This window comes from Terrapene carolina, unplaced genomic scaffold (genome assembly GCF_002925995.2).
Source record: "Terrapene carolina triunguis isolate 2854851 unplaced genomic scaffold, T_m_triunguis-2.0 Scaffold21, whole genome shotgun sequence".
NCBI lineage: Eukaryota > Metazoa > Chordata > Testudines > Emydidae > Terrapene > Terrapene triunguis.
The window spans coordinates 41,321,940-41,346,570 of record NW_020664372.1 but is presented as its reverse complement, the minus strand read 5'-3'; positions in this window follow the sequence as shown (position 1 = coordinate 41,346,570).

Here is a 24,631-nt window from a genome sequence, read left to right as displayed (position 1 = left end):
ATAAAACAGTTTCAGATTACAAGTAATGGAGGGAGGGGGGTGCAACCGGAAATTCTGTAAATAGTAAGGGGAGGTGCAACCGGAAAAGTTTGTGCACCACGGCTCTAGAACTAGTTGTTCCAAGAAGCAATAATTTAATTTTCTATTTGCAGTATATTCCTCTCAATTATCCAGATTAGTCAGTACATTTGAGCAAAAATAATTCATTCCTTGATGGGTGAGGAAGTGAGCAGAGAGGAAAGAAATAGGACTATTGTTCTTAGGTGGATTTGAAGGTGGTAACATTGTCCAGACAAAGAAATAGTTGGGAACACATAAGCAGTGTGGTGTTCCAGCTGGAAGGTGCAAGCAACTATCTTATTAGTGCTCATTTTCAGACAACAGCAATGAAATCATGTCTCCAGCATAGGAAGAAGGTCAGCCAACAATGTTTTGTTAAACCCATCAAATTATGCTCACCACTGACTACATGTCATCAGCATACACTGAATTAACAGAAGAAGCTGACGGTCTAGCAACCAAAACAGAACAATGTTGCCACAATAGAAGCAGAAAAAAAGTGCACCGATCTTTTTATTTGCTGTGTACTAAGAAGCAGGATTCCCTAGATGAAACTGATCTCATGTCTTTTTTCTCTCTCTTTTATTTGGCAAACTGCATTTAGTGGCTTCAGAAGCAAACCGCTCTGTCAGCCAGCATCACCTGGCAGCAGAAGAATGTATGAAAGTTCAGTTCAACATTTTTATTGTTTTTATTGTTTAATAAAATATAAGTCCAACCTTCCACCTCACCAAAAAGGAAAAAAAAAACGATTACCCAGTGTGAAGATATGTAAGCACATCTGAATATATGTTGAAACTGATACAGAGGTCCTACGTTCATGGTCACAATATAAGAATTGAGATCAAATTTATAGTAGTTTTGTATATATTTTCTTAAATCAAATATTTATCTACCAGGCTCTAGCAGTTCACCTTACTCCAAGGTATTGAAATTGTTAAATGGGCATAGGTTACCCCAGCTTTTGCACAAAGTGTAATGGGAACTTCCTGGACTACAGTTGGTATCAGAGCCTCAGCTTCATAGGACATCTCTTCTGAAAGACAGCCTCTCCTCCAGCAGTACCGTAACTAGAGTTTCCACATCCCACAAAACTTTCTGAGATTTCAGAAAATTTCCCATTCAGCAGCAGGACAAACCTGCGACCTTTTGCAGTTTTTCCCACAGAGGGAAAGCTACCCTAGAATAGATAATGGCCCAGGGGCTAGCACACTCACTTGGGATGTAGGAAACCCAGGTTCGAGTCAGGCATAGCAGAGACCAGGACCTAGGTTTCCCACATCCCTGGTGAATGCACGAAGCACTTGGCTCCATAGTCAGTCTGTCTCTCCTTCAGTTTCTCCAGCTGGAACTGTTCAACTTTGTATAAATAATGACATATGCCTTGGGAGAGACTGAGAGACTGACTCTACAGTCCAGTGGTTAGGTCCACTGACCTGGGATTTGGGAGACCAAGATTCAAGTCCCTCCTCCAAATTAGGCAGAGCAGGGTATTAAGCTGTCTGGAGAAGCTCAAGAGCATGAATACCAACCTCAGGGCAGACTGTGAAGAAGCAAGGCACAAACCCCAAATTGATTGTGAGTTCTATACTTAGATTTCACCAACCAATCATCAAGTGTAAACTCCTCAAGCAATATAACAGCCTTAACATGGAGTCACAGAGAATCCCCTTGGGTACTCTGATCTATCGTGCCACCCAGGCAAGCCTGCCTTTGTGACAGACGGTCCCTTACACCAAAAATCACAACAAAATTCAGATTACTTCCAGTCCCAAAGGAGCAATCACTTACCCCAGGCCAATTGCACTTTAGAGCTCACACCAAAGACAATGCTTGTAGTCAATTCTATAATCAACTATCTGAAGATTTATTAGCTAAGAAAAAGAAATGAGAATTATTTACAAGGTTAAAGCAGGGAAACACACACACACAAATGAGATACAGTCGTAAGTTCTAAAAGGTGATAGAAGTTGCTGTAGTATGCAAGCTCTATATGTCCTCTAGGGCTAACCCGGGCTAAGCAGCTGCAGACCCCTTGCTTATGCTTAGAAATCTCATCTTCCCAAAGTCCAAGCAGCATAGAGATCCAATTTCTTCTTGTTAGGGATTTTTATCCCCTTGCCCCGAGTTCAAGCTGACGGGATGAGTTCACCAGCACGTCTCCTCTTCTTGGGGTGGGGGAGGAATGCAATTAACAAAGTCTTTGTTCTTTGATGTTTCACAATGGCTCATTTGGTTTCAATGGGCTTTCTTGGTAGGCAGGGCCTAGCATCTTCCATAGGAACCCAGCATTTTACATTAATTAATGATTCTTTCCTGTTTGATGACACAGTTACAGGATTACAATGCGAACACTTAATGTCATTTTATAACATGGGGTACGGATGTTATAGGTGAGATTAATGCATGCAGCAATTTACAAGCATTCCATAATGTCTAAACGCTCAAACATTTTTAGAACTCTAATACCTCTTTTAGCAACACTAACACACAGGTGAGCCAGACTGGCTTCTGCTATGTACTTGTCAGTGTTCAGCTAAGGCTAGGGATCTTGGCATGAGCTGGCATCTGGCTTGCCAGCATCACATAGGGACTTGAACCTGCATCTTCCAGGGTGAGTGCCATAACAAGCAGGCTCTTCTGGGATAGAGGGTCACTCTTTCTGTGACCTGAGAAACCTTTTCTGACAAAAGCTCTGTCAAAACTGGTACACCGCCACAAAAAGTTTCTAGCATTTTCCATAAAAAAAAAAAACCACCAGAAAATTCTCAACCAGCTCTAACCATAATCCCCAGTATTGCGCCGGGGCATTTGTACAGAACTGGATCCAGAGAAAGAGTACCCGCTATGAAATCTGTAACACAATTTGTAGCACCCAGCATTTTCCTTTGCTATCTCTTCAACTCTGCCCAGCTTATGAGATTGGGCTGTGATCACAGCCCAGAGTCATTTAGTTTTAAGCTGAGCGTGCGAGTCAGATCCCCAACCTCTTCACACCACTGCAGCAAGGAGGCTTAAAGCTGCCTTAAGGTAGCTGTTGTGGAGTGCTCTGTCACAGAGGAATGGAATCCTAAGTAGGTTCAGGGCTGGCAGAGTGAGCATTCTGGGGTGGGCCAGGGTGGAGATAGGGCATATCAGGGGCAAGTGGAGGTGTGATCCAAGCTGACAGAGAAGATCTTTGAAGTTGCTATCCACATGTGGAAGCGAGAACACTGTTCTAACTTGCACTGGGAGCAGGTTTGTTCCGATCAGCAGGACTGGAAGGTGCTCCCCTTTGCTCCCAGGTATGCTGAGCATCCAACCATCTTGCCTACATCACAGTTGTCTTCTGTGAATTGATCTGGTCTAATATTCAGTATGGCATTACTACATTGGTCAAGGAGCATACGGAAGTCTGTGACCAGGAGAGAACATTCTTATAGATCAACATGCAGCAGAATGAAGTATGTGACAACGGAGGGTGCTACTTCTATGAAAGAGAGGCTTTGAATCAGTACATGTGACAGCTGCCGAAGGAAGCACTACTGAGTGGAATGGTTAAGAAGGAAACACGCTTGATAGCTCACTTTCCAGTTGCTATTAGGCTATCGGATAAAGTGAAATTTGGGGCCAACTTATCAACATGAGAGTAGGACCAGTTTTTTTAAAGGTGACGAGGGCAGTAAGAACTAGAATAGAATAGAATCAGGGCCACTGGAATAGAGGGGGCAAGGTGTCATGACCCTCCAACTTTTTGAAAGTGAGCGGGCCTGGCCCAACCACTTTTTGCCAAGGGCCCATCCCCCTGCCCTTCCTTTTTTCCCCTGAGGCCCTGCCCCCCCCAGCCAGGCCAGCAGTTGGAGCCCAGCCAGGGTAAGAGTGACCCAGGGAGCGCAGACCCTTCACCTGCTGGGAGAGGGGGTGGAGAGCAGCCCCCAGCTATGGGGAAAAGAGGAGGGACAGGGCCACCGAGGGAGCAGAGCCTCATGGCCTCCCCACTACTGTATTAGAAAGACTCTGTTGCCCCTGAATAGAATCCCTGCTGAAACTCCAACACAGTGGATTTACACCAGGGACTAATCTGGTCCATGGTCGGTGAATTCAACACCAGTATTGACTAGAAATTGGCAAAATTATTTGCAAATTATCTTAGAACTGTCATGCAAGGTGCTGAATGGCCTCATTCCCTTCAGTCCACAGTAGGTATCCAGCACCTTGCAGACAACTATCCTTGTTCATGGTATGTTAAAACAGGGAACCCATCCGAAAAGCTTACTCTTGCATTCTTTGGCCTATATTTTCAAAGCGACTATTGATTTTGAGTGTCCAGTTTGAGACTCTTTAAAGAAGCCTGATTTTCATCTCATGCTCAGCACCCATCCTCTGTAAATCAAGTCCTGTTACAGTGTCTCAGGTTCGGCTCCCCCTGAACTGAGGCACTAATCACTTCTGAAAATTAGATCCTGAGGATGTGTTCTTTTTCAGCGGCCATATCTAACCTTCTTGGATGGAAGGCTGTAGCTCTTGAGTTGCGTTGGTACTTTCTTGTCAAGGGTTGTGGCTTGAAGATGGAACTGATCTTCATGAAGGTGTTCAGTACTTGGTGCTGGAAGGCATTCACATCTTTATCCACGTAACAAGTCCTCTGCCCACCCCTCTTCCTGGGGCCCACTGGCTGCCCCAATAAAGCACAGAGATGCTTCTCCTTCTGCAGCACCCGTGGCTTTATTTACACATTTCTCCCACCACCAGTGATATACTATATACAGCTTGCAGGCCTTACAATCTCCTCTTCCACCCAGAGCCTGCCCTCAGCCCAGAGACTGACCTTCCCCTGGGCATTCTCTCTCCTTCTGGCTGCCAGACAGCCTTTATAGCCCTTGAACTCTCAGGCCCGCAGGTGCAGCCAGTTCTAGAGGCCAGGCACCAGACTTCTCCCCAGCCCCAATCTATTTCCCCTGATTGGGTCTGGCTTAGCAGGGGCTAATTAGGTGCCTTTGCACCAGCACCCTGCTACAATCCAGTTTGTCGTTTCTGTTTGATGCAATGTCAGAATCACTGCTCTGAAGTCTCCGTAAGGTCTTGAGATCACCCAGGATGCCTTATGTGATGCTGATTATTTTATACCAACTGCCAATATGCTAGAACAATGGAAACATGACAGTTATTTATTATTCTCTAGAATGAAGGATTTTATGTCCTAGCATTCTTTTGGCAAAACGCAGTAACACAGCCACATTTAGCCATATAGCAAACAGTGTTAAAGCACTGTGCTAACTTATTCCTTTCTGTCCAAGTAGAAAGTTGTATGATAGCTGCCTTTCTAATGAGACAAACACAGTAATCATTACTTTTATGTAGTGGTTGGAACCAGTTATTTGAAATTCTGGTTGCTGCAGTTCTTTGATCTGTTTTTCCTATAGTTTGCATTGAAGCCATTGTTAGTCGTTCCTATATTTAGAACTTCTATTGACGTCTCAATCAGCAAAAAAAATTGATATGAATGTGTACCGCTGTATTTATATTGTGAAAAACTGATATGCCTGATTTTTACTGTGTGGGTGTATGCAATTTAGATTAAATTTGGAATTAATTTAAGCAGTCAATTTTTTATAATAATTGACAGTGCAAGAAAGAGCATTTATACTCTGATTTTTATACACTGATTTTTGCTTCAATTATCAGGAGTGCTTTCTTTTTATGATTGAAAAGAAGCTAAGTTAGGTTAAGGCAAATGTATAAGATATTTACTTTTCATAAATAACATTTCATTTAACAGGTATAAAGAGGTGGTCAACAGAGAGAGTCAAGTCTACAACAAAGAAGGGAGAAGGTGAGGGGCAGTCAGGTATTACTGAATTATTTTTGTTCATTTTATTTTACAGTATATATCAGGTATGTATAAATATTGGATATATCCCTCTCCGCCACTCTTCATATGTTACCTTTCTTAGACTGAGAGTTCTTCAGGACAGCATCTTCCTATGTGTTTATGAACCATCAGGGCTCTCATTCTGTTTGGAGCCTTTGTAAAATACCATCATGCTTAATAATAATAATAATGCCGTAATATTTCATTTAATCATCATACAAATAGAGATTTCCATTATGGCAAAAGTGAAATTGCTGATATGTGAAACATAAACAGGTTGAGAAAAAAAATTCAAAGTTCCTTCCTACATCTGTCTTCTTCTGGTTACTTCTGTCTTTGCAATATTTCTGATGAATAAATAAAGATGAATAACCAATAAAGTACAGGATTCTTTATCGAAAGGAGGCTGTTGAAGAAAAAAGAAAAAGAAGCAAATGAATGTAAGGAGAAGTGGGAGGCATGAGAAGAAAGGCATAGAATTATACCAGGGTGGAGTGAAATCAAGCCGAATTCTATCCTCATCTACATCACAACCTATTGGCTTCAGTGGTTTTGCACAAGAGTAACAGAGTTAAAATTTGGCGCTGAAGGGAGAAGTTGTGTCTCAGAGGAGTTCCCCTATTTCTGAAATGGTGTGGAGACTATCTGCTCCCCCAGCCCAGATGATTAATGAACTAATACTGTCTGATCATTCCTAAACATATTTCACAAAGGGCCAAATTCAGACCTTTTGCAAGCTCCAATACAGTCAATGGAATTATTCCTGCTTACACCAGGTCTGAATTTGGCGCATAATATCCAGGTTACCTGTGCAGTAGAAAGTACTTTTAGTCCATTATTGATATGGAGGCTAATTTATTCCTCCTTTGCAAGAGAAGGGCTGGTGCATGATGCTTTAGTCAGGATTTATTTCAAGAAGGTGAGAGAGATTAGTGTGCCTAACTAGAATGGGGTTATCTTTATTAAGGCCTGGTAGGCAAAATTTAACTCATGGAATTATGGCAAAAAGTAATGTCTCTGATATAATTTAATGTATTTATATCCAGAGGGAAAATACCTTGCTGCAAGACCAAATAATGTAATCTTGAGAGGAAGGTGATTATTAGCATTTCCAGAAAGCAGCCAGATCTGAATGTTTGGCCAAGTATCATCATCAGAGGCTCACGAGAAGTCTTTTTTTTTTCCTGGTCAGAGAATGTGCCAGAAGAGGGTATAAAAAAATAACAGAGGACAGAGCCACTAAAAGATCCCTGTAAATCCTCCAGATTATCTAACTCACCTGCCGCAAATCCAGAATGGTCTGAGGAGATGCCCTGTTTTGGCATCTGGAAGATTGTTCTATTATGAATGAATTCACAGTGCCTGCATTCTTATATGCTACAGCTACGCTCTCATTTACAAAAGTAGTGTTTTGGGGGCACTACTTGCAGAACAGATAGAAAACAACATGCCAGGGCTTTGAAATAGGAATTTAGTGCAAATATCCAGTCACGTTCAGAACATCTGTGATTGGAGGCACTCATTTTTTGTGGAACTACTGTTGAGGATACTTAGATTTTGATTTCAGGACACAGGCCTTGGCCAATAGAAGAGATGCCTGTATAAGTGTACAGCCCTATGGATACAATAAACAGTTGTTATAGTACTTTGCATCTTCAGAGTAATGCACAAACCTAATCCACACAACATTGATTTAAAGTGTGGTTCTATTGTGAAACGTGATCTAAAATTGCATCATAGGGTTTCTGGTGTTTCAGTGAGTTCCACATCAAATCTGCTCAATGTACAAGTAAAAAGATAGTATTTCTAAGCGGCAGCTCTGCCAACTCAACCTGGGATCTGAAAGTTAAAATTGTATTTCTAGGCACCATTGCCTGTACTAGATTATGCAGGCCAGACTCTGCCCTCTGTTACACCTGCCTGACCCATCAGTTGAGATCTTCAAAGATTACAAAGGGACTTAGTCACAAAATTCCCATTAATTTCAATGGGAGTCATAGAACCATAGAGTGAGGAGGGACTGCAAGGTTCATCTAGTCTAACCCCCTGCCAAGATACAGGATTTGCTGTATGTAAACCATGTGGTTAAATCCTCTAGTCACCTTTGAAAGTCTTACCTGCTTTTTTTCAAAGGCCGTGTATTTGTGTAAATGGCCCTGTCTACATTCAGGATTTTGTCAAGTTCTCCTATCATTGCTGTCACCAGGGCCGGCTACGGCTTTTTTGGCGCCCAAGGCAAAAAAGCCTCCGGCCGCCCCCCTCCCACCCCCCGCCGGGGGGGGGCGGCCGGAGCCCCCCCCCCCGCGGGGGGGGGGGGGCCGGGGCCCCGGGGGGAGGATGGCGAGCCCCGGCGGGGGCTCCGCTCTCCCCCCGGCCGCCGGGGGCAGGGCGCCGGGGGGGAGGGCGGCCGGAGCCCTGGGAGGAGGGCGGCGAGCCCCGGGAGGAGGGCGGCGAGCCCCAGCGGGGCTCGGCTCTCCCCCTGGCGGCCAGAGCGCCGCGCCACCCCCCTCCAGGTGCCGCCCCAAGCACCAGCTTGGGTGCTTGGTGCCTGGAGCCGGCCCTGGCTGTCACACAGGTGCAGCACTACCAGTGCTGGGGAGTATAGGCAGGGCTCAGACATTTTCACTACCATTTTTTCTAGCCCTGCTCCGAGCAGTTAGATGACACAATGGTAAAAATGATAGTAGTTGTTCCACACTTGTGCTCCCACCATGCCTAGCGCCAGTGGCGCTACCCCAGCACTGCCACCAGTGGTGGGAGAATTGCACAAAAACCCGAGTGTAAACCCAGCCCGTGAGGGCCTTGGAAATGAGTAGCCAATCCTTTTAATGATGTGTGAGCCAGAATAGAATGCAGTGTGCTCTCCCTTAGCTATAGTTGCTCTGCGGGTCATTAACTTCAATGGGACCGCTTAAGTGCGCACAGAGCCCAATGCAGGGACCAAGGGGAGGCAGTTTGTGGTCCTTCTTGATCCTGGGGTTGCTGGGTTTGGCACCTGGTGCAGATCGCAGATATACGAATAGTAAGAATGTATATTTTCTGCTCATATAAAGGAGATTTAAATCCTCCTTTAGTTTTTATTGGTCATCAATTTTTGCTATTGCGTTACTGCCTCTGCTATGCAGCTTCTATGCAACATGGGGTTCAAAATCAGTCCAAAAAATCCAGAGAGGTGCTGCTATCAAATTGCCTGCCCCCTTTTAATAAGCCACTGAGTCAAAGTCAGACGCTCAGACGGTGATGACCAGGTGCTGCTTATTGCCAGAAATGGAAATTGCACGTGACAGATTTTTTTAAAAGAACAAATTGTCTGTTGTTTAGAAAAACAGAGGATTTTAAAAAAATGTTCTTCATGTTTTTCTCTAATTTCTGACTCGTGCGGTCTGGCATCACTTCACACCATGTGCCACAATGTCGCCTCTCACAACACCTGCTAAAGATGGGGTGAAAAAAAATAAACCTGCCTTCATCTGCTTTCTCCAGTTACCAAGAGTGCCTGATTTTAATCTTGCCATAAAAAAATAAGAGGCTCTAAGCAGACAGTAAACTACAGGTCAGAAAAATACATACAGGTTACCCCTTTTTCTGCCAGCTGGGTGTCACAACCATGTCCATAAAAACTTTAGCCCTGGTCACAAATAAATTCAGCAAGTCACCTCAAAATATAGAGCATGTTGTGAGATACATACAGTAGATTTAAAAGCCAGAAAATATGGTTGATGCCTCAGAAGAAAAGTTGGCACAATAATAGTCTAAATATCAAGAGACAGAAAAACATATCACATCTCAAGGAACATTTAATGTTGCAGTAGATTTAAAGAGACATCATCAACCTTCATAGGTCCAGCTTTACCTAATGCCCTTAAAGACTGTTATAATACAGTACGGTTTTTTTGCAAGTGAATAAGGTCCTCCTCCTGCAAAGTCATATGTGTGTGCTTAACGTCATACACGAGTAATCCCACTGACTTTAACGAGACTCCTCATGTGAGTACAGAGCCCAGTGCAGGAACCTAGAGGAGATACAGTAGTTGGTGCCTCTTCCCTATGCTGTGGCTAGTGGAGACCCATTAGGCCCCTGACTCATATCAGAGCAGCTGTCGTGGCAACTTGGATCCCAGCTGTCATGGCTTCTAGGGCTTTTCAGCAGATGGAGAATAGCCTGAGCACATGAAAACCTCATCCATACCTCTTCCCCCTCCTAGCCTGCTCCCTATATGACTCCAGCAGTCCTCCTGAACTAGGAGCTTTGAGGGTGCCTGGACAAAGCCAGTGTTGCTGGGGAGCCTTACAGTGGCTCGGCAACTACTTCATACAGGCATATCAGTTGTAAGCGGGAAGTAGGCTATTGATGAATCAGGACTTCATTTGGGCCATCTCATTGGTTCAGTTGCCATCTATTGAGGACACATCTCCAGAATCTTTCAGGGTTTTGATGAGGCTGCCCACAAAGCCCCAGTGCTACATTCTGGAGCTGTTGGAATTTTGTGTGTGGGTATCAGGTCATGGAGATGAAGTGTGATAACTTTATTACAATTCTTTAATTGCAAGCACAAGAAAGATCAGTTTCTCAGCTCCCTGGCTAAAGCAAAGGAAAAGATCTCCCCTGAAGTTGCTTGCATTTCTCTGTTCAATGCAGCGGTAACTACTTTCCTAAACTCCTCAGAGTGGTAGGATGGAAGTCCCTCAATTTTTAATCTGTATTCAGCACCTTGTGTAGCTGAATCAGGCTGCAATCATGGCTACCTATTGAGCCTCCATAGGTTGGTAGCCACAGATCCTCATTTCTAGTGCAGTTGTTACTAATTAAGGTATTTCTCCCCAGCTTAGCTTAAGTAATAACAATATGTTTCATCACAAATACCTCTGATGATGAAGGGGTCCATAAAAACATTCTGGTATATTAGAATGAAACAAATCTGGTTAATTAAAACCTACAAATTAAAGTATTTTTTCCAAGTTTTCACTTCTTACAGATTTTTAAACTTTTTTTAATAACAAATTCTTAAAATAATAAATAGGATAAGCTTATTTTTCCTTCCTCCAGATTTCTATCCTTTCTGCATGCATCACTGAATATCCAGCAGTAGGCTAATTAAGTTTGTTTTGTGTCTAATGATATTGCATCTTCTTTCACTGACTATTCAAACTACAGCCTTGTACTTGATCTATTGTAAAAATTTTTCATCTGCAGATTAAAAGAAAAACATGTGAACTCTTAGAGACTATAAGAGTTTGAGCTGTTGATGCAAGAACTGGTAGGATTTCTATTATATCTGTTCTTTAATTATGGAACAGCATGCGAGAGAAGACTCTTAATTCATAATTAGGTTCCTGACTCTGTTACATATTTTAGAGGATGGCATATATAATTGGAAGAAAAATATATATGACAGTAGAGTAAAGCGAGGGAATTGTTCAGAATCCTGTACTCCAAAGGAAAAGATGCCAATAATATTTTAGGATTGCTACTCCCCAGCAGCCTCTCTGAACTCTCTTCCAGGTTACATGCACAGCATAAGTCACTGCCTGATAGTTTCACTGAAAAAGAAAAATATAGACACAGCAATGATTACATTCAATCATAAAATTCAATCAATACAGTTGAGACTAAATGTTCTGTGCCCTAGCAGAGCACTATAGTTTTTTTCCCCTGTCTTATTCTCTACAGAAACGATTTTTCATTTCTAAAGGATAACAGTTGTTCCAAGTGATCTAGCAGATGTAGTTGAGTCTCTCAGAGTGAAATATGTAGGTCAGAGCAGTATTGTTTTCTTTGATGTACCTTAATGTCAGCTCTTCTTTGGATAGATAAGCCACTTCAGAGTACCGTACTTACTTACTGTTTCATGGGACTCTAACTAGAGGAATTTTACAGTAATCCCAAAAGAAGTTCAGATGGGGCTATAATGATATTTGTATTCAAACTGGAGGTTTGGGGGGCAGCAAAATACAGCGCTTGGTCTTTCACTTTGGGACACCCAGGCATAAAAATTTCAGTCAGTTCACAAGTGAAAATTAGTTTGGTTGTCTCAACAAAATCCTCTTTGTGCACATCACAAAACCACCACAGGTCTTGGCAAATTAGCTGTCTCTGATAACCCAGAACTAGGATTGGAATTAGGTCTAAACCAGGATAGGACGCAGGAACCTTGTCCAGCAAAAACTAACTTGGCTTCTGGCCCACAGAGATATCACGTGCCCCTGTGTAATCGTGATTCTTAGGGAGAAATATTAGTGCTAATAAAAGGTCTAGTTTGGTATTATCCATTTCTCATCCTCATCCACTATTTTGAAAAAAGGGAACCAGTTCTTCTCCACGCCCCAACAAAAATCAGCCAACACCCAACCACAACACCCCCTCAAACCCCTTCCTCCAAACACTCCAATTCCAACTTTCTCAATACACATTCTTCTCTAGGAAACATCAAAGGCTCTTCCTTAGCTGCCCAGAGCTTTAACAGACTAATGATAAAAACAAGCCCTAAAACCCAGGCTAAAGTGAAATCATGCCAACAAATCCTAAATAAAGGTTTGCAGTTTCAAGCCATCTTCATTTACGTTTGGGAGGGGCAGTAAGTGATAGATGAATAAATCAGGATTTTGAAGGTTATTACGATCCGGTTAAGAAGTCCTATTATCTCATTTTTGACTAAAAGTTCTGATTCATACATTCTTCCAAAACCCATGGGATCTTGGCTTGTCTGCTGTGTTTATTAGATATGGCAGAAGACTAGACTGATTTTTTAGAAAACACATGCACATCCTTTTTTTTCTTTTTGGTCATGAATCTGTGTTTCTTGTTTCAGTCACACTGCTTGTCTCCTGTTCTCACTAACCCCTACTTCCTCCTCCCCTTCATTAGGTGGTTCAGAACCTTCAGTGAGTCACACAGAGCAAGCCAACAAATGAAGGCAAGTTTCATTTCATATAGATTACTTAGGAAACCTCCATAATGTCATTTGTTGAGCATAACTCATTCAGGAGACCAGGCTTTAATGGACTTCCATTTTTGTGGGTGTCATTTGGGTGCAATTTTCCACTACCATCATTTGTGCCTACAAGTTAAGTCACTTCACAGGTCTGTCTTTGACTTCACCCAAAAAAAACAGAGATTATTTTAGATGGCTAAGTGTCCTCAATTGCCAGCACAAATGATTGTGGATGCAAAATTGTGTCTGTGGTTTACACCCATGAAAAGGAAGCTAGCACCAGGAAACCTTGACCTTAAACTGTACCTGTAGTAGTTCCGGGGTGGGGCTCGTCCCGTCCAGGGGCGGCTGGGAGCCAGGCCGCCCCGCTACAAACTAATAACAGGTTAGGGCTCAGTCCCTTCGGCAGGGATGGAGCGTGCAAATAAGAGTTCAGGGCTCAAGCCCCTAAGCAGGGGTTGAGCACACAAATAGCAGTTCGAGCTCAGTCCCTTAGGCAGGGAGTGAGCACACAAATAGCAGTTCGAGTTCAGTCCCTCAGGCAGGGAGCGAGCACATAAACAACAGTTCCAGCTCAGCCCCTCAGGCAGGGAGTGAGCAGCAAGGAAGCAGTCTGTTAGAGGTCCAGGCCCCTGACCAGGGCTGGGTCAGTTTGTGATAGCCCTGACCCTAGATCAGGGCGGGGCAGCAACTAAATAGTCAATCAGCAGCCCAGGCCCTAGATCAGGGCGGGGCAGCAAGCAATCAGTCTCTCAGAGGCCCAGGCCCTTAACCAGGGGCTGGGTCAGTTTGTGGCGGCCCAGGCCCTAGGGCAGGGCGGGGCAGCAAACAAATAGCCAAACAGCGGCCCAGGCCTGGTAGCAGGGCTGGGTCACTTTGGGGCAGTCCTGGCCCTAGGCAAGGAGGAGGAGAGACTGCCACCCGGCGTTGGGTGGCAGGGGGGAACACAGGCCCACCCACTCCACTGTGTTCCAGCCCGGGGCCCTATCCGCAGCAGTCCGTCTGCCACGGGGTCAGTGGGGATCCTGACCGCAACACACTGACATAGGTTCGGGGTCTGCTATTCCCGGGCCACTTCCCATCTCCTCCTCCATAGGTACCTGCAGATCCTGAGTCTCGTCGACCGTGTCCCAGACCATGGGCTCATCCGGGCCTCGAGCGCTGGGTAGGTTGGCTGGTTCCTCCGGACTCTCGGCGGGGGTTGGCTCAGGCCGCTCCTCCGGATACGGGGTTCGGGGTCGGCTCGGCCAGTCCTCCTCAGGGTACCGGGCTCGGGGCAGGCTCGGCCTGTCCTCTTCCGGATACCAGGCTCGGACCAGCGGGAGCTCGGGCACCAGCGTCTGACCTCTCCCGCTGCCGGCCAGATACTGAGCGTTGCGGCTTGGCCTTTATACTTCCTGTCCCGCCCCTTGACTTCTGGGGGGCGGGGGACAGGCGGCGGTGGCTCCGCCCACTCTGGCGGCTGTTCCGGCTCGTCCTTCCAGGGGCGGCTGGGAGCCAGGCCGCCCCGCTACAGTACCATGTTCCCAGCCTAGTGAGATGAAAATATATCCCCAACCTTTATTTTTAAAATAAACAAATATATTATAACTTTTCAGTAGGATGCTAGTATCTAGCGTATAGTTGTGTTCATGTATTGTATCAGTGCAAGTCATGGTATGTGGAGCTGCATAGTCCATCTTCTAAAAAAGCCTGGAAGCAAGGACTTTTTAGCCCTAAATGTTTGTGTAATATGGTCCCAGTTCAGCAAGATATTTAAGCATATGCCTAACTTCAAGCATGGAGCAGTCCTCATGAAATCAAAGGGACTAATCATGGAGGTTAGGCATGTGCTTAAGTATCTTAGGGAATCAAGGTTTATATTAGTTGATTTGCTAATATGTCTGACATTAGTTATCTTGTTAAGTAATTTTAAATAAGTGTGCTTTCCTAAATCAAGCCCTTAGTGCATAAGCCTCAGAGAAACTAAATGGCTGTTCTTGTCATCCTAGAAATAACAATGAATCCTAGTTTCCTGTTTAATAAGAATATGATTTTGGGACTCCTTAAATGGTCAGATATTAACAAGGCATTATAAGAGTTCTTAAATGATATCCCAAGTGCAGTCCTTTTCCCAAAGACTTTACAAAGATTGGTTTAATTAAGAAGAAAATTAATTTCAATCTGGGATCGATTACAGTCTTTTCTAGTATGTATGTTTAACTAGTAGGTCAGTTCTGAAAGATGCAGAAATTACTGAGTACACTTTCAAAGTCTTGCAGTTCCATTAACAGTTTCCATGTTATTTTTGCCAGGAAAAGATTTCTAGTTGAAGAGTTTATTGCAACTGAAATGCACTGCATTCAGGGGCTACATTATGATAAAATAGGTCAAGCAGCACAGAACACAATTATTTTGACTGAACTAGGGTTAACAAGATGCATGTAATAAATGCCTCAGGAGAACAATCACATGGGCTTGGCGCACATGATACCACAGCAGGATACCAATAGCTTCAGGTTCCAGCTAAATGGCATCATGGTGTGCTCTTTCGGGCAAGAAAATAGTTCTACAATTGTTTGAATGTGATCTCCTCAGCTTACGTGATGTAACCTGACAGTTTAAAGGGTCCCACAAGTACATTTTCACTGAAGCCTACACAACTTGTACACACTCAGCTACACTGTTTTTAACATAAAGCAGAGGGAGAGCGAAAAAGTAATTAACGAAAGATGTGATGCCTTCTGAAACTCTTGGCATGACAGACTGCCCAGCTGCCTTCCCACTTATTTCTGGATAAAGACACAAAAAGTCAGGAGACAGACGTTACCATGAGGGATTAGAGGTGGGCCCAAACCAAAACCCTGGATCCAAACAACCCTGAACTTTATGGGAGGCAAGATGGACTCCCAACCTTGACGTGAATCTCCTTTGTAGTGAAATAAACTACCATGTTTTCTGCCTCAATTTCTTGGATTTTTCAGCAGTTAATCTCATCCTTAGTAAAATTGAGGGAGTATATACTGTACATAGGATATCAAAACAAGCTTTACATAGGTATGGAAAATAAGACCTTTCTTCCTTTCTTTCTATAATTTCCATTGCATCCAAGAAGCCTACATTTGAGGATGGCTGCACTTACATTTTGGCTGCCTTCACCACCCTAGCCAAAGTTCCCTTATCCCTCTGCCCCCAGGCTCTGGCAGCAGGGAGCTGTTGAAGCCTTTCCCTGCTGCCCCCGCGCTACCAGAGCCTTTCACTGGCACATGTAGCTACACACCACAGTGTGGACACAGCCTGCTTTTCCCTGTGGCATGTAGCTACATGTACAATGCATGTCAGGCCACTGCCAGTAGTGTCTAGTGTAGATGTAGCCTTAGTTCTTTAGTAGACATCTGTGCAGCGAGGTTTGCACGGTTTAGGTTTCTGGCATGGAGGAGAAGGAAACCACAAAATATTTTCATGCTACCAAAAATTAGTCTGCTTCCCGCAAGGAGAATTATTTAACAAAATGGAATTTCTGTCTCTTTTTTTGTTTTGCTTTTGTTTCCTTCATCATGCTTTGTTTATTCATGTCGGAAAAAACATGCTGCACAATACAAGAATTCCAACTCGTGCCAGATAGATACTAGAAGCTTTTTACGGTATAAAAATGTACTTTAGGGGGTGATTTTTTTTCTAAATGGCAAAAGCCCTATTGTAGACACAGTTATACTAGCAAAAAAGTGCTTTTCCCAGTATAACTTATTCTGTTTGGGGAACTGGTGTAAGCTATACCTGCAAACTTTTTTCTAGTGTAGATCAGATTTGAGCCAGGCATAGGGTTAGCAAAATGGGTGTTTACAATGTTACTAACGTTCAATACTGGTACCATAATAAGAAAATGAGAACAATTTATTTTAGGAGACTATAAAAATGAAACTGTCAAACTGAGCATCAGAGAAGGACAAGAGACACAGAATGAGGAAGCTGTAGTAAAGGCCAGGAAGGAGAGGTGGACAAAAGATGGCTGGGAGGATCAAGCTTTTTTGACCATACTTTATATCTGACACCCAGCATTAATTAATGCAACCTCAAAATACATACATTTAGGCTATAATTCTGTTATATTGAGATTCTGTTGATGCAAGCAAACCACTCAAAGGCTTTGCTCTTGTGGCTTAGGAGGGCAGCAAAATCCTTCTAAGATATTAAAGGAAAAGGATGAATGAGAGAATTCAAGAAGAGGCAGGGTCTAGTTGTCTAAACTCGCAACTGGGTGCCAGAAGACTCCTAAATTCTATTCTAGTTTTGTGCCAACTTGCTGCAGGGCTTGGGGCAAGTTCCTTTTTTCTTATGCCTCCTTGGGGTTCTGTTTACCTCTTGGTAAAATGGGGATAATTCTAAATATTTGCATAGTGAGGATAAATTGGTTCATTGTTTATAAAGCATTTTGAAAATTAAAAGCTCTTTATATGTACTGAGCCATGTCTTATTGCCTACAGTTAGGAAACATTACTCTATGTTATTAAGTGGCATTTAAATAATCCTGGATTGTGATTGGCTAAACCAGTCACATGGCAGCACTGTAATTAATTAGTACTATCCCACAGTTTGGACCTTCTTTTCAGGTACCTGACATTGTCACGATCAAACAAAAATGCATGCCAACGCACCACGTGCATTAATTTACCTAGTGGCATGACTGAGTGCACCCCTGTATTCACACCCTAGACACTATTGTAATAATTTTGTACAAAATATGCCTTGTGAGGTATCATTTGAAAACTAATAACTTACGGGCCAATAACATCATTATGAAATGTGTGTAGTGAAATTATATTTAAAAATCTGAGTTCCCCCTGTATGATGGTGTTAGGGGGAACAGGTCTATCCTCAACAAAGAAATGTATGTTTACTTCAATTTATATATAAGTAGTAAATAGGGTTCTTGGAACAGCAAGAGGGGGTAAACCTGTTTCTCAAAGACAAAAGACAAGCTGATGCCTCTAGCTTGTCATCACAGTTGATTGACAATCTGCATTTTAGCAAACAACAGCACAGAACAGCTTTCACCATAAGACTCCATGTCTCCATGGGAAGGAACTTTTTCTAGGGGTAATCCTCAGGAAAATACATTTCAAAGGGTGACTGGACTATAAGAGTGAGGGCAAAAAGACCCCAGGGATTCTCTCTTTCTTTCTCTCCCTCTCTCTCTTTCACTAAGAAGACAAGGGAACCAGCCTTTGGACTTTGGGTGCGGTTCTGACCTGAGAATTTGGTCAGCCCCATTGCTGGGAATATGTGGGAAGAATTTTACCTTGAACCAAATTTAGTTTGCTAAGCATTTTATAGTTATTTCTCTTGTAACCATTTCTGACTTTAATGCCTTAAAGCTGTACTCACTTAAATCTCTCTTTTTGTAGTTAAATCAACTTGTTTTATTTTTTAATCAAAACTAATCCAGTGCTCTGTTTAAACTGAACTGTTTGGTAACTCCAGTTAAAGTAGCAAACTGTTGTATATTGACCCCTTACAGCAGTGGCTCTCAACCTTTCCAGACTACTGTACCCCTTGCAGGAGTCTGATTTGTCTTGTGTACCTCCAACTTTTACCTCACTTAAAAACTACTTGCTTACAAAATCAGACATAAAAATTCAAAAGTGTCACAGCACACTGTTACTGAAAAATTGCTTACTGTCTCATTTTTACCATATAATTCTAAAATAAATCCATTGGAATATAAATATTGTACTTACATTTCAGTGTATAGTATATAGAGCAGTACAAACAAGTGATTATCTGTATGAAATTTTAGTTTGTACTGACTTCGCTAGTGCTTTTTAAGTAGCCTGTTGTAAAACTAGACAACTATCTAGATGAGTTGATGTACCCCCTGGAAGACCTCTGCATACCCCAAGGGGTACATGTACCCCTGGTTGAGAACCACTGGCTTACAAGACCTATAATATCTGAACCATCCAGAGAGGGCTAAGCAGTGCAGAACATGCATTTTGGGGAAAATTTGAGACTGGAAATGTGTTAGGGTCACCCCTTAAGTAGTAACATAGGCTGCTGGAAGGCAGAGTGTGGTTGGTGTGTGGCTGACAAGCTGCTGGGGTCAGAGTTGATGGACCAGGGCCAGGACTGCAGCTTAACACAGACGCTCAGGGTGGGACCTGCATGCTGTTTGGCTGTTTGTGAGCAGACGAGGTTGGGAGCTACAGCAGCAAAGCATTGTGAGGCACCCAAGGTTGCAGGGCAGGTGGTGACACAACCCCTCAATGGTCTGGATTGCACCCTGTAATGTGACAACTGGAAACATCATAAATGAGGAATTTTGATGTCATTGTGCAAGACTTTGGCTCAGAACAGGCGGGAGAGTCTGTGAAGCCTGTGGTCACAGTCTCTGCTCCTGATTTGAGAAAGCTGGGAACATCAAGGCTAATTAATCTCAGCTTTAATTTAAAAAAATAAGTCTCTAGCTCATTTCCTTGAGACAAGAGCCTTGAAAAGAAACTAGATGGGAAAAGATTGCTTGAGATGCACGTTTTTCCCTGCATGGGTGGTTGTTTTTTGGGGGGTTTTTTTGAGATCATGGGCCATTCATGGTCCCAACTCTTCAGCTAGCCAGGGCTGGTCTTTGGGACACCAAAACCCCACAGTCCTCATTTTTGGGGAGCACCAGGGACCAGTTCATGTTGGTGAATAACAGTGCCATCCAGACTGTTGCTTTTTGGGCTAGGCCACCACAAGTTCCCTCCCCATCAGCTGCCTGAAACTGAGCTGCCAATATAGGCCCTGAATACAAAGAGCAGATCCAAACGTAAAAGATAACACAGTCTAGCACTGGACAGAAATCAAGGGGGATTCCTGCATTCGAATCCCAGCTCCGACTCTGGCTCCCCCTGTGACATTAATCAAATCATCTACTCTTTCGATCTCTGTTCCCCACCTGTAAAATGGGGGGTAATTACAGCTGCTCACATTTTTTCCCATTGGAAATTTTTCCAGCAAATGAAATTTCAAATCCTGTCAGATGATGAACAATCTCAGCCACCACTACAGGCCGGGGGGAGTTGAGGCTGCTTAGCAGAAATGCTCAGCACCTAGCAGGATCAAACCCTTACTCTGCCTCTCCTGCTCTTGGGTCTATCTGCTATTCTGGGAGAAACAGCAGGGCATTCTGCTCCTACTGGTCTGGTGCTACAGGGTCTGGCAATCGTTTTTCCTCACTCCACTACTCCCCCTGGAGGAGGAAAGCCCAATAGCAGTAACAGCGTATTTCTCAGCCTTCAGGATCCTTTTGTTGTGTACTCTCCGTGCTCTGCCTCCCACTCAGGAAGAGATGGGAACCAGTGGACATATGTTATATATGTGGGAAATGGCCCAAACCAAGAACAGAAAAGAGTTAAAATAATGGCTCAGCATAAAGGCAAGTCACATGTTTTGAAAAGTCTTTATTAAAAATACCCAGCAATATAATGGATCAAAGTAGTTGACCCTAACTCCTTTGAACCAAACACTTTGCTTTTAAACTCCTATGACTGTCAGGAGAAAGATGATAGTTTATATGATGCATAGTGTACTGTTTAATAGATTCCAAAAATAGTGCAGTTACTCAGAACAATATAAAACATCCTAATAGGAGAAAATATTGGTGAAGACGAGAATTCTGCCATTCTCGATAGACACATTTTTAGCATTATATTCTTCAAGAAGAACATCAAATAGTTTTCTGAGTGACCTAATTTTCCTTTGTCTGAACAAATGTGCCAGATGCTTCCTTATTCAGACTTGCCACCTTAGTCACAAAGTGCTTTCTGGCAGCCACCTGAAATCTCTTCAGTTTTCTGTCAGGGATTATTGCACAACCCTCCTCTGGACAGACTGAGAGAGTATGATAAGTAGGCTGACATGATCTCTTCCAGTTCAAACTTCTGTAAGAGGTGTGAGTACGGATGCAGTCCTGCACGACCCCGCACCTCTTATGCATTCAACCCCGTACCAAAATCAGTGGCAGTTTGGAGTGTTCAGGGAATGAAGGATTGAACCCCAAATTCCTATCCTCCTCTCAAACCAACAGAGGCACATGCTTTGCCTTCTGTGAATGTTTCCTTCACTTGCTTAGGCCAAAATAACTTGGATGGAACACTGGTACTTATTAGCACATTTTAAAAAACCCTGGCAAGACAAGACTTAAAAAAAAAAAATCTTGTAGTATAATATAACGCTAAGAGAAAGTGATTTACTTCTCTCCCCACCCTGCCACAAGACTGCAACTCCTCCTGGTTTAATTTTACACCCACACCCACCTGCATGCTGTAAATTCCTTCTATCACCTGAACATCTGCTCTCCCCCTTGCTTCCTCATTACATGCATCTCTGATTCCCCCAGTCATCTATCTGCTCTTACCTGGTGCTGACTCCTGACCCAACAGATGGGTCAGGAACTGGCAACTGGAGGGGGATCACATGTAGCGCAGGGAGGATTTCTAGCAGTGAAAAGGAGGAGCAGATTGAGATTTGCCTAGAAAATTCACTTCTAACACCTTAAAACCATCAGTTTCCGGTTACCATCCACCCAGAAACTGGTCACAGTGTTGTAAGGGTTAAATATTCTCCAAGATATAGTGGGAACATCTAGCCCATTGCTGGATTTTATGTAAAATTTAATATAATTCCTGCTATTCTGACTTTTTTTGTGTGTGTGTACTGTATAGATTCAGATTGTTTCTGCTTTTCCAGCTGTCCCTGCTGCTGGTGCCTGGACACCAAGCAGTATTTCTATACCTAAATAAATAGTTGGGGATGAAGGGGTTTGTTCACAGCACATGCACATCCCAACTAGTGCTGTATTTTTTTCAGTATAAAAAGTGGTTCGGATCAAAAGATAAAGACTGAACTGCGGCAGCTTAAACATTCTGCATTGTGCCTGCTCAGACAATGGTGCTTGGATTCAAAGAGGTCCTCAAGTCAGCAGTAAATTTTTATTCAGTAAAAATAAATGGAATAAGGTGGAAATAAGGGCATACAAAAGAACTGGAAAAGTGTGCTTGCTAGTAGAGTGTAGGCATATCAATACTGATATAAAGAGGGCAACTGGTCACATTCACAGGAGTTGCCGGTATTCAGCAACTACCAGCATCAGGCCATTGATGATCAATAATTACATCTGTAGCTATGTAGGATGAGCTCACGATAGGTATATAAAATGTCATGCTGTAGCACGTAAACTGCTAGGCAGCAGGGGTCCAGTGGGACTTTTAATTTTATTGCTACGATTAAATATTTGTATTCCATAGTGTCCAGAGTCACCATCAGGATTGAGGCCCCAGAAAGGAAGGGTCTGTGCTTCAGATTAATGGGAGTTAGGCACCTAATTACCTGTGAGAATCTGGGCCTTAGAGACTATGTTCCCAGACTCCCACCCAGGCATCATTGAGGTAATATTTTCAAAAGTAGCTTAGGAACCAAGTCCCTTGAAAACCAATGGGACTTAGGAGCCTAAGTGCCTACAGGCTTGCCTACACAGAGGGCTGCACCAGTTTAAGTAAGGCCTGGTCTGCACTTAAAATTTAGATTGACAGAGCTACATTAGTCAGAAGTGTGAAAAATCCATTGCTTCTCTTGACCTAGCTACCATCATTCTGTCGGTGTAGGCTGCACGGGGTTATGCCAGCATAATGATAGCAACGTAGCTATGCCAGGATAGTTTCTGTAGAGTAGACATACTCTAAAGGTGTAAATGTAAACCAATCTAGTTAAATCAGTGCAAAAGGCTGCGTGGACACGTATTTGGTTTAAAGATAGATTATTTCACTACGTCTATTAGGAACTGGTTTAAGCAAAACTAAAATAAGCCACTCGAACCACAGTCTTATGTACTGGTTTAAGTAAACTGGTAAAAGTTTGTGTGATGACAAGTTACTTATGAAAATGGGACCAAGTCTCCTAAGTCACTCAGGCATGTTTGAAAATGTTACCCTTGATGACAGTAGGTTTTTGTTTCATTAGCTTCCTCTGAAGCATCAAGTACTATTGGCTGATGTCTCCAGAATACCAGCTAGGTGGACCAGTAATCTGGTTTGACAAATGCTATTGCACAAATGAAATTCAAGCTGCACAGTGTTTTTTCCTCCTTTTGACTTAAGTTAGCACTACCCACAGTCTAGGAGCTTTACAGAATTTAAAACAGCCAATATAAAAAATATGTGATAATGCCCACTACAATATTCATAGCTGAGATTGCTCATTTTCTTCTACACACAGGGCCGGTGTAACCACTAGGCGAACTAGGCAGCTGCCTAGGGCACCAAGATTTGGGGGCGCCAAAAAGCGGTGCCCCCCAATTTTTTTTTTACACTATTGCTCCTGGCGGGGGGACGGGCCGCTCGCAGCTGCGTTAGCACCTACCTCTATGGGCGTCCTCTGCAACCGCGGGCCCCGCCGCCGCGCCCCACATCACTGCCCGCCTGCGCCCCCCCCGCCAGCCCAGAACCGCCTCCTCCCCAAGCCCCCAGGCTGCTGCATTGCTCCCTAGCCTGCTCCCTCCGGCTCTGGCAGTCCCGGACCCCCTGCCGCAGCAGCGGCTGCTGCCCAAGGGCTGCCGGCTGCAGATCGGAGCAGGTGACATTAGCCCGCCTGCAGCTGGCCCTATTGACAACAATGCAGTGGCGGAGGGGGGAGGAAGAGGAGACCGTGGCCACCAGTCCACCTGTGTGGGTGGATCATGGCCCTGCCAGATGATACAGGGTTAAAGAGCTGCAAAAGTGTAACCGTCCTCAGCACATGCCACCTTCCAAGGCTTCATCCCCATCCATCCCTGCAGCCCTGTGGAGCAGGTAAATAGAGCCCCATTTTGGGGGAAACTGAGGCAGAGAACAGAGACGTGACTTGCCCAAGGTCACCTGGGGAGTCATTGTCGGAGTCCTGCTTTGAACACAGGAGATCGAGGCTCCTAGTTCTGCGCTGGCTCAGACCATTAGACCAGAGGCCTTCAAGCCCTGAGCTCTGCACCTGCCCACACAAGGTATTAATCTGAGATTCAGGGGCAGCACACTTTACGTTTTCAGTGAAAAGACACGGCTGTCTCGAGCCCTTATGGCTACAAGGAGAAATCTTCCAAAGGTGATGGGTGTCTAGCCCACACAGTTCTGTCTGCCTGAGTCTGCAACCTGGGACAACAGCTCTAGGAATTGGCGTGGGGCAGAGTAAAGCAACCAGGACGGTCATGACGGAGGCTGGAACTCTGTCCTCGCCTCACACCTGTGGGGAAGACAGGCCTTCAGACACCCCCTCCCACCTGCACTGCACTATCCAGCCCAGGAGCAAGGAACCATTTCACACCTTAACGCTGGGGAGAGCTGAAGCCCAGAACGGGGAAGTAAGTTGCCTGAAGTCATCGAGTGAGTTGGTGCCAGGGTGGAGAATAGAAGCCAGATCCCGACTCCCAGCTCTGTGCTCTGATACCCAAAACAGCCCTTTCCAGATCCATGGGGGGGGGGGGGGGAGGCAGGAGTGACTCTAGCCACGTATAGGAGACCCAAGGCCATTTATTTTCATTACATATGTAGACTAAATAATGAAATTAATAAATTTTCAAGCCGAACGTGTATTAATTCTAATGAACAATGCCACATTATGCAGCATTCATTTGTGAAAGTTTATAATAAGCGATGCTCCGGGGGGAGGGGAACAGGACGGTGGGCGCAAGGTGGAAGTTTCGCCTAGGGCGCAAAATATCCTTGCACCGGCCCTGTCTACACAGTCTATAGTTTTATTGTGACAGTGTACCCCATAAGGCTTTATGGGGAGGGGGTGCTTATAA